The following is a 12,099-nucleotide window of genomic DNA, read 5'->3' as shown; positions in this document are numbered from 1 at the left end:
TCTTCTGAGTCTGTGAGAGACACTGCCTGTTTTATCCACCTTTCTTTTCTTCCTCCAAGTCTTTCATTTGCAGCTTCCAACTATGTTCTTTCTTGGCCAGTTGATTTAGGCTTTTCTCCTACAGAGCTTTGTAATTTTCTTGATAATCTTGGTTCTCTAACGCTAACTTTATCAGATAGTTTTGGGCTGCCTTATCTTTTTCGGCCATGTCCTTGGTGAACTTCTCCTGCAGAGCTTTGTGTGTTTCCTGCCAATTTTCATTCTCTGAGAGTACTTACACCAGATGGTTTCCGGACACAGTGAGTGTACGTTTGAAATCATCACTCTTCTTAATTAGATGTTGGATATGATGATTGCTTTGTGGTTGCATGGTATCCACCTGCCCCATTGGGAACTGAAGACAGTTCTTTAGGTCGGAGATCTGTGACTCATACGAGCTGATGGTCTTCTTACTTTGCCATCTCCTCTCTGAATTTTTCCTCCAGAGCTTCATCTTTTTTTTTTTTCTTTTTTTTTTGGCCAATTTGCTCTCCAAGACTTTTTCTGTCTGTTTAAATAGTTTTGGGCCACCAGTTTTTTCTTGTCCATCACCTGTCTGAGCTTCTCCTCCAGAGCTTTATATTTTTCCCACCAATCTTCATTCTTTGAGACTACTTCCATCAGATGGTTTTGGGACACTGTGAACCTGCATTTTAGATTATCGCTCTTCTTTATGAGATGCTAGATGTGCCTGCTTCAGGGCTGGGTGGTATCCACCTGTTCCATCAGTGGGAAGTCTCAAGGAGGTCTTGGACAGGGCACTGTTAGCAAAGCAAACCCTTCTTGGGTTGTTCTTTCAGTCCATGGCACTATGTGTCTAGACTGTATTTGTCTGTAATAGGCTTAGGCCTGGGCAATATGAAAAATGTATCACAATATAAGTGTTTCATATCAGTTGATATTGATAATTATTGATTTTCAAACCTATTTGAAATAAGGACCAGGAGGAAAAAAAAAAGTTTAATTTAAATACTTTTATTTTAAACATAACTTTTAACCTTTAAAAAGAGGTCAACACAACTATGAAAAACAGTCAAATAAATAAACATACTGGTCAATATGCAAATATAGACATTAAATAAATGCTTAAACAAACAAAATGTGCAAAGTATTTTGTAAATAAGAAATTAGTGTAGACCTGAAGTAGAACTAATGTCTTTGAAATAACAAACAGTAATATGTCAGTATCAAATCTGCATAAAATCATAAAAAATAACTCAAAACAAGCATGGTTTCACTGCAAGGAAAACTGTTTCACCTTCTCAGGCTTTAAGGCCATACTGGTATATGTAACAATATACACAAACAAATAACAATCGCAATGAATATCTCTTCTTCACATTAAGCAGGCAGATCAATAAGGAACAATAAACAAACATGTCTAACAAAGTATTTTAAAATATGTATATGTATATGTATAAAGTATTTTGTAAACATAGAAATCAGAATAAACGTGAGGTTGTCTTAACATCTGTGACATGAAACAAACCTGTTACCCAGTCCAGTCATATATGGTAATATCAAACCAGCATATGAAAAAAATAACTCAAGCAAGCACTATTCAACCATGGCTTCACTGCAGATTTTGGGCAAGGAAAACGAGCTGGTTCACCTTCTCAGGTTTTCAGCCCTGCCCTGGTACATGTGACAGTATTACCCAGAGTACTTAATAATCCTTTCAGAGGGGCTGCTGGTGGCTGGAGTATTTTTTGGCAAGCTGAGACAATCTTGGAAAGTTGCGCTCATGTAGCCTCCGCCACTCCAGGGAGTCAGACTCACTATCTGCATCAAGGCACTTCAGGTAGTTTTCCAGCTCACTTTCAACTTTTTGCCTTTAAGTGAGAGGCGAGGCATCTTCTTCATCTTCTTGACTTTGTTTTTGAAGAAACTAGCTAATGATTTACGTTGCTTCTTCACACCCAGTGGCAGAGGTGGTTCAGTGGCAGCTTGTCTGAAGACAAAAAACCTTCAGTGACTGTCTTTTGTTGTTCGAGGGCTCTTGCCACCATCTTCTGTCTTGAGCCCCACCTGGTCGGTGACTCTGTGACCAGCTGGTATTTTGGGAGATGGAGGCGTTCCTGAGCTTTAAAAAGCACTTTCTTACACATACCAACAGCCCTTTCCTTCCCTGCGGCACCTGCAGAAATACAACACCAGTGTACATAACTGATAATAGATAAATCAAGGTTGTGTCACATCAGTAAGTAAGAACAGCTGCTTCGAATAACAACAATAATAATAATAACAACAACAACAACAACAAAAACAACTTTTATCATTTCAGTCTATTGGCTAATGAAGTTAACATATGAATCAACATAGAATGTCACTCACCAATTGCTGAGTGCAAACAATGACCAAAGCACTGCAGCCATGTCCAATTGTTCAGTTAATTTGTCTTCACTATATTTGCCCCGCTGTCTGTGGTAATGCACACCATTTTTTCCTCAGTCAGACTCCAGGACAACAGAGCCTCCTTCAAGCCTTCTGCTATTAACTCCCCTGTGTGGCCTTTGGGGAAATACACGGTTTCCAGTCATCTTGTTTTCAGAACCCAGTCATTGTCGATGAAATGAATTGTCAAGCTGAGGTACAGCTCACACGAACGGCTTGACCACATGTCAGAGGTTGTGGCAAAGTGGTTTGCTGACAGCATCTCCTTTTCTTGCACATCATGTAAAGCTTAGGAATAGTGGTATTGCCAGACTTGGTAGGAATGACTACCTTGCATAGTTTGCAGACAACATCCGACTTTTGTCTGACTTAAAATATCCGAAATACTGCCAAACTGGCAACGTAACCTTTCCCCTTTTATCCACAATTTCCTCTCGCGCTGTCGCCCTCATTTTCTCCTTTCACTCCACACTGTTCATGTTGTTCTTGTAGCCAAGAGGCTAAACCCCTTCCTCGGCCTACATTCCCCAGAATGCTTTGCGGTTTGGGATCAGGGTTTTCTAACGGAGTTCAGTGAAATTATCGAACGTTCTATCAAATGTATTTTCTATTGATATTGATCACATGTCTATTGCAATAGATATTGTTATCATTTTATCGCCCATCCCTAAATAGACTGTAGTTGTCTGTAGAAGACTGTGGTTGCTCCTACTTGGTTGTGACACACAACACTTGGGTATCATTGATACAAATACATGTTATTCTGTCTCTGTTCTCTGTTATTGAGGTCTTGATGTGAACTTGTGGTGTTAAGACAGACTGTATTTGTCCGTAGTAGAGAGTAGTTGCCTATAGATGATCATCTCTGCAGTAAATTCTACTTGACTGTGGTACACGACACTTGTGTATACATGATACAAGATTGTGTTTGTCTATCTGCAGTTTCAGTCTGACAGTTTTTTATTTATTACATTTTTGGGAGGGATTTTTTTCAAATTCATTCATTCGCATTATTAATTATACTTGGGTTTATCGTGTGTACCATGTGACCCTGGGCTGCTCATGTCGACACTCAAATACATGTAAAACAGCACAGAGCTTCAAAGTGTTCAAAACTCACATTTTCCATGATGGAAGTCGGTTGTTTGGCTCTGGTCAGTCTCAGTGGGTCTGTAGATGCCGTCAGAGTGGATCAAGTCCTCAGTAGAAGCTCCAACTATGAACAAACCGTCGAGTGAAACTCCTCAAAACATATTTCTTGACGATAGAGGTTTTGTTTGTTTTTAAATGATGATCAGATAGAAATGATGCACCTGCAGAGAAACCATGGTAACCATGTAATCCTGCGCTCTATGGTCACGTCTCACCTCTGTGACTTCAACTTTCAAATCCAGATGTGACTACGAAGAATCACACACAAACTATCTACAGCTGTCCTCCTCACTCATTGCTCTACAATTTCACACTTATGATTCATGAAAATCTTCAATAAATACAGCTTTCAAATCAAGTAAGACTGAGTCTGAAACAAGTTAGATTGTCTTTTTTTTTTTTAACCAATGATGTTGATGACATGTCACTAAATATAATCTGTGTTTTTGCAGAAACGTCAGTGCTGATGTTCAGGTTATATGTAGATATGTTTTTTCTTCTCTGACTTTATACAACTGGTCATCATGCAGCAGCAGCATCAATACACGCAGGGCACATTTTATGCACGTGGCACAGCCGCGGTAACCTCATTATTAATCATGGAAAGGTTTGTGTGTCCGTTTGTCCTGTAAAAACATCTGTAACATAGAAGCCGTTGTCAGGAGAAGTCCAGCCCATCATTCCTGTCAGTTTTGTCATTTTTTCTACCTTTTCTAAAAAAATAAAGTCCAGATTCAAATTAAGTATTATAATTAAGTATATAAAATAAAATGAAATAAAATAAAATAAAATAAAATGAAATAAATATGTATACTGATAATTAATTCAGTGAACTATGTTCATTAATATTTAGACAAAAAATGTATTTGAGTTTTCTGAATTAAAATAAAATTCCTTACCAAATAAAAGACTGTAAAACACTTTTCAACAGTTTGAATGCTGCTAAAAACAGTTATACTGCTACTTCTACTACTATGGTAACAACAAAAATAATAAAATAATAAAGTTGACTCTAATCCAAGGCATTTTTGAGATAAACTTTGTCACAACATTTCCTTAAAGTCTGTGAGTGTCATTCTACATGTCTGTGTAGTGGGTGGAATTTGCAGCCCACCTGTTACCACTACATTGGGGAATTGAACCTTTGACCATATGGTTAAAGGACATGTCTGACACTAAATATTAAAGTAGTTCTGCATACAATTAATAAAGTACTGCATTGAAGTCACTGAGAGTGAATAATTTAATGACCTTGCACACTTAAGCTTGATAAAATATTCTGCTGGTGATCAGTGCATCATAGTGATTTTGTAAAACACTGTGTTGTGTCAGCCTCTTATAGTCTGAGGAGAAGAGACACAGTTTCACATGGAATCTACAGAAACAGGCTGAGGCCTAAATGAACCAGGTGCAGATACTTTCCTGAACTACCAAGAAATTATTGTAACCATATAGATACTGACGGCTGCTTTTAGCCCTCTCATCTTCATCTCTCTATCCCTCTCATTTCATTCTCTGGAACATGACTGTAATGTAAATATGTCAAAAAGAAGAGTTGACATCATCTGCACCATCAACCCTGTTGACTGTCCAGTGTTAATGCAGTGACCACTTTTATTCAGTTAATATTCCACAGTTTGGTTTAGCTATGATATGTATCAACCAGATGTTTTTGACCAGATGCCTGGTTAAAGATGGGCTGACTGCATGTTGTGTGTACCGCATGAGTCCAAAGGGTTTGTATTAAAATTGTCTTACATAACGATTGACTAAAAAGATGGAAAAGACAAGGAGGTTAATCATAGTTTTTTTTAATAATGATTTCAATAATGATTCAAAGGTACTCTGTAGTACACTTACACAATGATTCATCAATGGCAAAAAACAAAACAAAAAGCAAAACCCTTTCATTGTTTGTTAATCCCCCCCTCCCTCCCCCACACCATATCCCATCTGACTCCTCAGCACTGCTGTATGCTGGTCACACCGACTGGAGCGTCCCAGAACTGTTGGTTACGTCCCAGTAAGAAAAAACACGAAGAGAACCATGTCATCATGAAGAGCTGTAAAGTAGAGTTAATGAATGCCCTGTGACGTTTTGTTCCATTTTAAGAAGGCTACTCTAGCTCTGTCTCGGTGCTCAGTGGGTGGCTGTTCGGCTGCAGTGAGTCAAACCACAGTCCACCTGTTAATGCCAGAGTGCTGCGGTAGCACAGTGTTTCTGCAGAGAGGAGAGGTGCTCAACAAAAGGTTTAATGGGTCCCCTTACCCAACACAGTTACAAAATCACAGAGTTACGTGGATGTGAAGTGAGCTAGAGCTGCCTTATGCTCGACTAACCTGTAGTGCGCACTGTTTTTCCTTTTGCTCAGGCTTCTGGAGGCCTCTGGTTCTTCTCAGATCCCATTAATGAATCCACTCACAACAAAGGAAGAAAAGCAAGGACAAAGGAATCACAGCAACAAGAAAAGTTGTGTTGAAACGCACTTTCATAAAAGATAAACAAGTGGATTTATTGGCTGGTGCTTTAAAGGCAGAATATGCAGCATTGGTTTTAAATGAATCATTGAAAGTCGGCCCCTCCTCCTCAACTCAAACAACGAGAGAGAGGCAGGGAAAGTAAATTGTGAGAGTGAGCGGCGTTAGCAGTGAGTCAGAGAAATAATTTTCTGATTGTTTCGCCAGCAGCAATGATCTAAAGCATGAATAAACAGGCTCATTTTTTGGTGTGTTTTTGCTTTTGTTTGACAGTTAGTTATAGTTTTCTACCTATTTTCTTTTTTAGTTTATGCAAATTCAGCCAGTCCCACAATTGCTCCCACAATTTTATTGGGAAAAAACAAACAGAAAAAAACGTCACATGCAGCACTTTTTTTTTTTTTTTTTGAAAAGCTGCCATGAAATCAGACATTTCAGTTTGTGACATCCCAACAAAAGCCCGCGAAATCCTGGAGGGACTGATGAAGGCTTTCTATCCTATTCCACAGCCTGGCATAATGCCGGATTTTGTGTGAATACAGATATTTTGTGTGAATGAGGCGATCCTAAGTCTGCTCTGCTGGTGTGTGTGTATGTGTATATCTTTTCCTGCAACTCTCACACACTGAGAGCAGAGAAGAGAGACACAATACCACGATGTGACCGTTGGTTCCTGACTCCTGACCTCAGAACCTCTGTGCTGCACTGGCCGAGTGTTTACACACCTGTCAAACAGGCTGAAGCCCAGAAGTATCCCAAGAAGAACAAAATAAGACAAGATAAGATAAGCAGAGGGCAACATCTGTGCAGATACAGCCACACACGCCTAGTGAGTCACACATGATGATTTAGGGATTTATTATTTTTATCAGTCTATACACTGTATTTTTAGTAGGAAAATGCTGCATAATATGCCTTTAATCACACAACGTTAAATGTGTTTTTATCGCTCCAAAACAACAGAAAAAGCTAGACAAAACGCATGCTCGCAGCTCTTTTAAAAAGCTCCCTCCTTGTTTCTTGTGTTCTCTGATAAAAGCACTATTTATATTAAAAGTACAGGGAGCCTCCTGTCAACACTGCCCACTCTCCTTTCTCTGTTCTGTTCCCAGCGGCCACAGATCAGCCCAGAGAGGTGCCTTCACAGGCATCACCGTGGGCCAATTTGGAATGAGTAGATAAAGATTCATTAATTGGGAGATGAGAAGAACCCTGTTTGGCAAAAACGGCTCTTGTACTTAGTGCCAGGTCTGCTGGGAGCCTCTGCAAAAAAGCCTGTGAATGAGGCCCGAGTGTCAGTGACAAACAGTGTGGAATCCTTTAGATTCATTTAGGTATCTGTCTGGGAATAAACTGTTTTATTAATAACGGCTGAGACTAGTCTTAAGATAACTTTTTGGGCAAAAACAGTGATCGAACATTAAAATCTGGCTGAAGAGACGTCTACACCCCCCCCACCCCCCGCCCAACCTCACCAATCATCAACCCCCCAACCCCCGCTAAAAAGCCACTTAGAAACATACTGTATTTTCCACACAGCTAGAGCCATACTGTATATTTTCAAACTGCACATTTCACAAAGCTGAGTGAAAATATTAAATAGAGACTCAAATATCCAAATATAAAACCATCTTCCATTATCACACCAATATAAAGCGTCAAATTACATTCTACAGTTCTGAACATCAGAGGGAAAAAAACAAAACAACAAAGCTTTAAAAGTTCATTTAAATTAATTCATTACCTATTTAATGTCTCTGAGGGTGGATAAACACTACCAGGCCTCCTATAGAAAATGATTAATTTATGTGATCTTTATTATATTTACAAAATGTTGTAATAGTTTATGAAAAAAATATATAATTTAAATTTTTCGCCACAGATGTAGATTCCAGTTTCATTAAATTCCCGTAGTGTTTCTCCACCCAAGCATTAAAAAACAAAAAACAAAATGCAGTAGCACTTGAAAACAAAACGGCGAGAGAAAGTTGGCACTGAGTGGAGGAGCTTATGTTAACATCGTGGCGATAAAACACCACTGCAGTCTGGGGATGCACTGAAATTTAAGCCTTAGTTTGCTGTTTTTTTTAAAATAAGTAACTAGTTTACATTTATCATACATTTTCATTTCCGTAATAGTCATGTTCTGCCTGGAAGAGAATATTTAAAAAATGAACACTGAAAAAATATATTACATTCTGCTGTATAGGGAATTCAGCTTATCCACTTCCTTTAATTACATTTATGGTAACCCATCATCGTTTTCTTTTTATCAAAACGAAGCCCAAACTCGCCGCTCCAGTGAGCTCGACTGAATTAAGGTTCTGATAAATCTGGCTTGTAAACAGACTGGAACACAACACAGCGCCTTCATTTGTATGCAGATGAGCTGCTTTTCTCGGGAATGAGTGAAATTTGTTGACGGCCCAGATCATCCACCTCAGCATTCCCGAAAAATGCCAAACATGCAGGTTTGCTAACAGGCTTGTAAAATGTCACAACAACTGAAGTCGGTAATTAAATGCGATTATCTTGATTATCTCAAGTGATCAGTAAGATTAGAATGTAAACATCACTTCTAGGCAACATTCATCTCCTTATTAATATCTGTACTGTCAAACACTCGACTGAAAATAGAATCGCGTTGGAATTTAAAGGAGGGGCATTAATGGGGATTTCCTTTGTGTTTGTGTCCACGCAGCAGCAATCCAAACAAAATAGTCTGAAGAATATAAAAAGCACACAGCATAGAACCATGTTCTAACTTTTCAAAAGAAATCACCCACATCAGGGTTTCTTTAACACCCATCATGCCCTGCAATGTGTTTAATGGTATAATATCACAGCTCAGTTTGGTTTGATTCTCTTATAAACAGAAACATGGGATGAGCTTGTTTAACTAAACACATTTCACAAACCATCAACACACAAAACTGTAAATTCTACAACTTGCCTGCTCTGTATGTAAAACAATAATGCCCTACAGACACACACAGACCTGCTCACTGCATTATTCCACTTCCTCATGAATCCCAAAGCCAAATAAAAAGAAACACAAACTCCTCTCTTACTTATAATCAGTATGATACAGAACCTAATTACGCAAACTTCAAGCTCATAATAATGTATATCGACTAACTTTTTACTCTATCGGCTGAGGACACAACCACATATTAAAACACACATGCTCTTTACTCTGTTATAAAAAGCAACATTCAATTAAGCAGCTTCAGACAAACTTATAAAAATACTATTGATGATTTTTAAGACATCTAGTTGTCACGCCCCCCGGGCCTGGGCTTCATTACACCAGCTGCAGCAAAAGTTGATTCATTTGATATGCAAACATCTCAAAATGTTCTGTGCAATGTAGTTTACGGTGTAAATGTCTTCAGGTTTTTGCTGAAATTGCAGGTACTGTCTATAGAGAGCATTTTGCCTCAGTCTGCACACTAAAGGTAAAACACGCAGGATTTATCTGTTTCAAAATTGGTCCCTCCTTCCCGGCTCAGTCGCATTTTAAAGCACAAATAATCTTGTTCAAAATGCCAGATTTTGTCATCTCCGTCTGTCTCTCTATGTGTGTTTGTGTGGGTTGCTGTGTTCTTTTATGGTCCTGATCTCACAACTTGTGTGCTGTTATTGACTGGGGGCTACACACCACTGCCCAAAGGCAGTGCCCAGAAACATCCAGAGCAAAATAATTAGAAAATAAGTAAATATGGGCAGAGGGCAGGGTCGCTGGAGATGCAGACACCACCACACACTTGATTGACTGATTGATTGATTGATTGATTGACTGAGAGGGATTTTCATGACTCAATTGTTTTTTTGGGGGGGGGGAATCCTGTACAGTATGCCTTTAAGAACATCGATTGATTTGTAAATACATGTTTTAGTCCAATAAAGAATGTACCATTCTCAACAATAGGGCTGGGCATTGTTCCACAATTATCAATACCAGTTTCTAACAGTACTTCTTTTTAATTTCCTCAGCGTTACTGCTTTTTTGCTATAAAATAATCTGCCTAACTCTTAAATAACCCATTTTTACAAAATTGCATGAGGCATTTATCCAAATCCAGTGTCTTTTGATCATAGTGCAAGAAAAAGAAAAAACTAATACAACCGTATGTGAGTGCGGTGTTTACACAGTAAACATAGTTCTGTTTTCCGTATCAGATCCAACAAACAGTCAGACAGGGCGGTGGGAGAAGCTGCTCCATCAACACAGCACTGACAGTCTGATTGATAAAGCCCTAAATTAACCATTTTTGTGTGGGCCACTTCTCCTCTCTCATCATCTCCAATCTGCCTACAGATGCAAATCAAAACTACATTATATTGCACCCTGAAAGCCAGACTTGTTTAAAATACAGCTATAAATAACACTGGAAAGAAACATGTGAAACAGCCCCATGATTACACATCTATATATATCAGGTCCTGGTTTTTATATTGTCATTCAAAATGTATAAAATAAATGACCTTGTGTCTTTTTTTCGTCAGATCAGCAGATGAGCACGTCTGGATTAAAAGTATTTTTAAGCGCAGGGATTATCAATCCAATTCTTTAGAGTGCATTTACGAAAATAAGTCGGCAAACAGCATTTTGGGTAGACATCATCAGGAGATCATCTTCCTGGCGAGCATAAGATTTTACTTATCATCATCATGTTTTGGATAGAATACAAGGGGGAAATATCTACAACTGAGATCACCCCAGATTAATGTGAGTGGTAGCTTTTTGTGATCCTCGAGGTGGGGGAAAATTGTGGTGCAATGGTATTACAGTGGAAAGCTCGCAATTCGTCAACAGAATGTGTTCTCTCTGCATTACCACTGTACCGCAGCTTCACTTCTTTCATTTACATACAGGGGCAATTACTGCAGATGTAATGACAAAATGATTATCATGTTATAACAAGATATTTTCACATCATTAGTTTATCAAATTATTTTGTTGAGCCCTAAAAAATATCTCACATATTTATATAAGTTTATAATTCTACAAATATTAAAAGCATCATAGTGTGAACCCTGTATATGCATTATGATCTGTACCTGTAACTTTTTCTTCTCTTCTCTTGTTATAACAATATAAATTTATCTTGTTATAACATGAGACATCTCATGTGTTCATGACAACTGTTTGGCAAAAAATGTTTGTTATAATTTTGCTCTATTCTATCCTCTATACACTATCCTGATTGGTCAATTACGGCATCCTATAATGTCCCTTATTTGCTATGTATAACAGACCGTTGCTATGGCCACAGTTCTGATCATTGACCCATTTCTGTCAAGGTTTATTTTGCAATAATGGCCCACTCACTGTACATTGTCTCTACATAACATATTTTTATAATGTTGCGTTATAACAATATAAAATATCATGTTATAATGTAATAAATTTGTGTGCTGTTAAAACATGAAAACATCTTGTTTTAATGATACACTTTTCACATTATAATGTGATACTGATGTGTTGTTCTTCTTCTGGTGTGGCAGCAACACAGTGTTGTGGAAAATTTAAGAAAGCTCACCAGGTGTAAAAATCCCCTGACAGCTAAACTAGACCAGATTCTGATGCAAGAGGACTTAAGACGTATTTAATCAAAATGCTATAATAGATGCCAGATTAAATTTCATCTCCCTGTGACTTGTGTGAGGCAATTATTCTCTGTTTATTTAACTTTCCCTGCAATTTCATGATGAGCCTGCTGCTACTTGTTAGTGGTCATGTGTGATTTTAATATAAGATGATGTCACAGACGTGAGCCCTTAAAGAGAATAAGATAGCAGTGGATGTGAGCATTGATCTTGTCTTTTTCTGCAGAGGTAGCACACACAACTGTCGAGCCTCACCCAGGGGGCTGATAACACGCAGCTGAAGTGCTGAAGCAAGCTCCCGGTACTCTCTGAGCATGTTTTAAACCCTGTCACTGACAGCAGCTCTCCCCGTCTCAACAATTGCACTGCTCCATTTCTTGACAACAGGTCAACGCCCAGATTGTTCAAATTAAATGAGCAGAC

Source organism: Lutjanus erythropterus, chromosome 4 (assembly GCF_056507025.1).
Source record: "Lutjanus erythropterus isolate fLutEry1 chromosome 4, fLutEry1.hap2, whole genome shotgun sequence".
Classification (NCBI taxonomy): Eukaryota; Metazoa; Chordata; class Actinopteri; order Lutjaniformes; family Lutjanidae; genus Lutjanus; species Lutjanus erythropterus.
The sequence above is the reverse complement of the archived record's forward strand: the minus strand, read 5'-3'. Positions refer to the sequence as shown.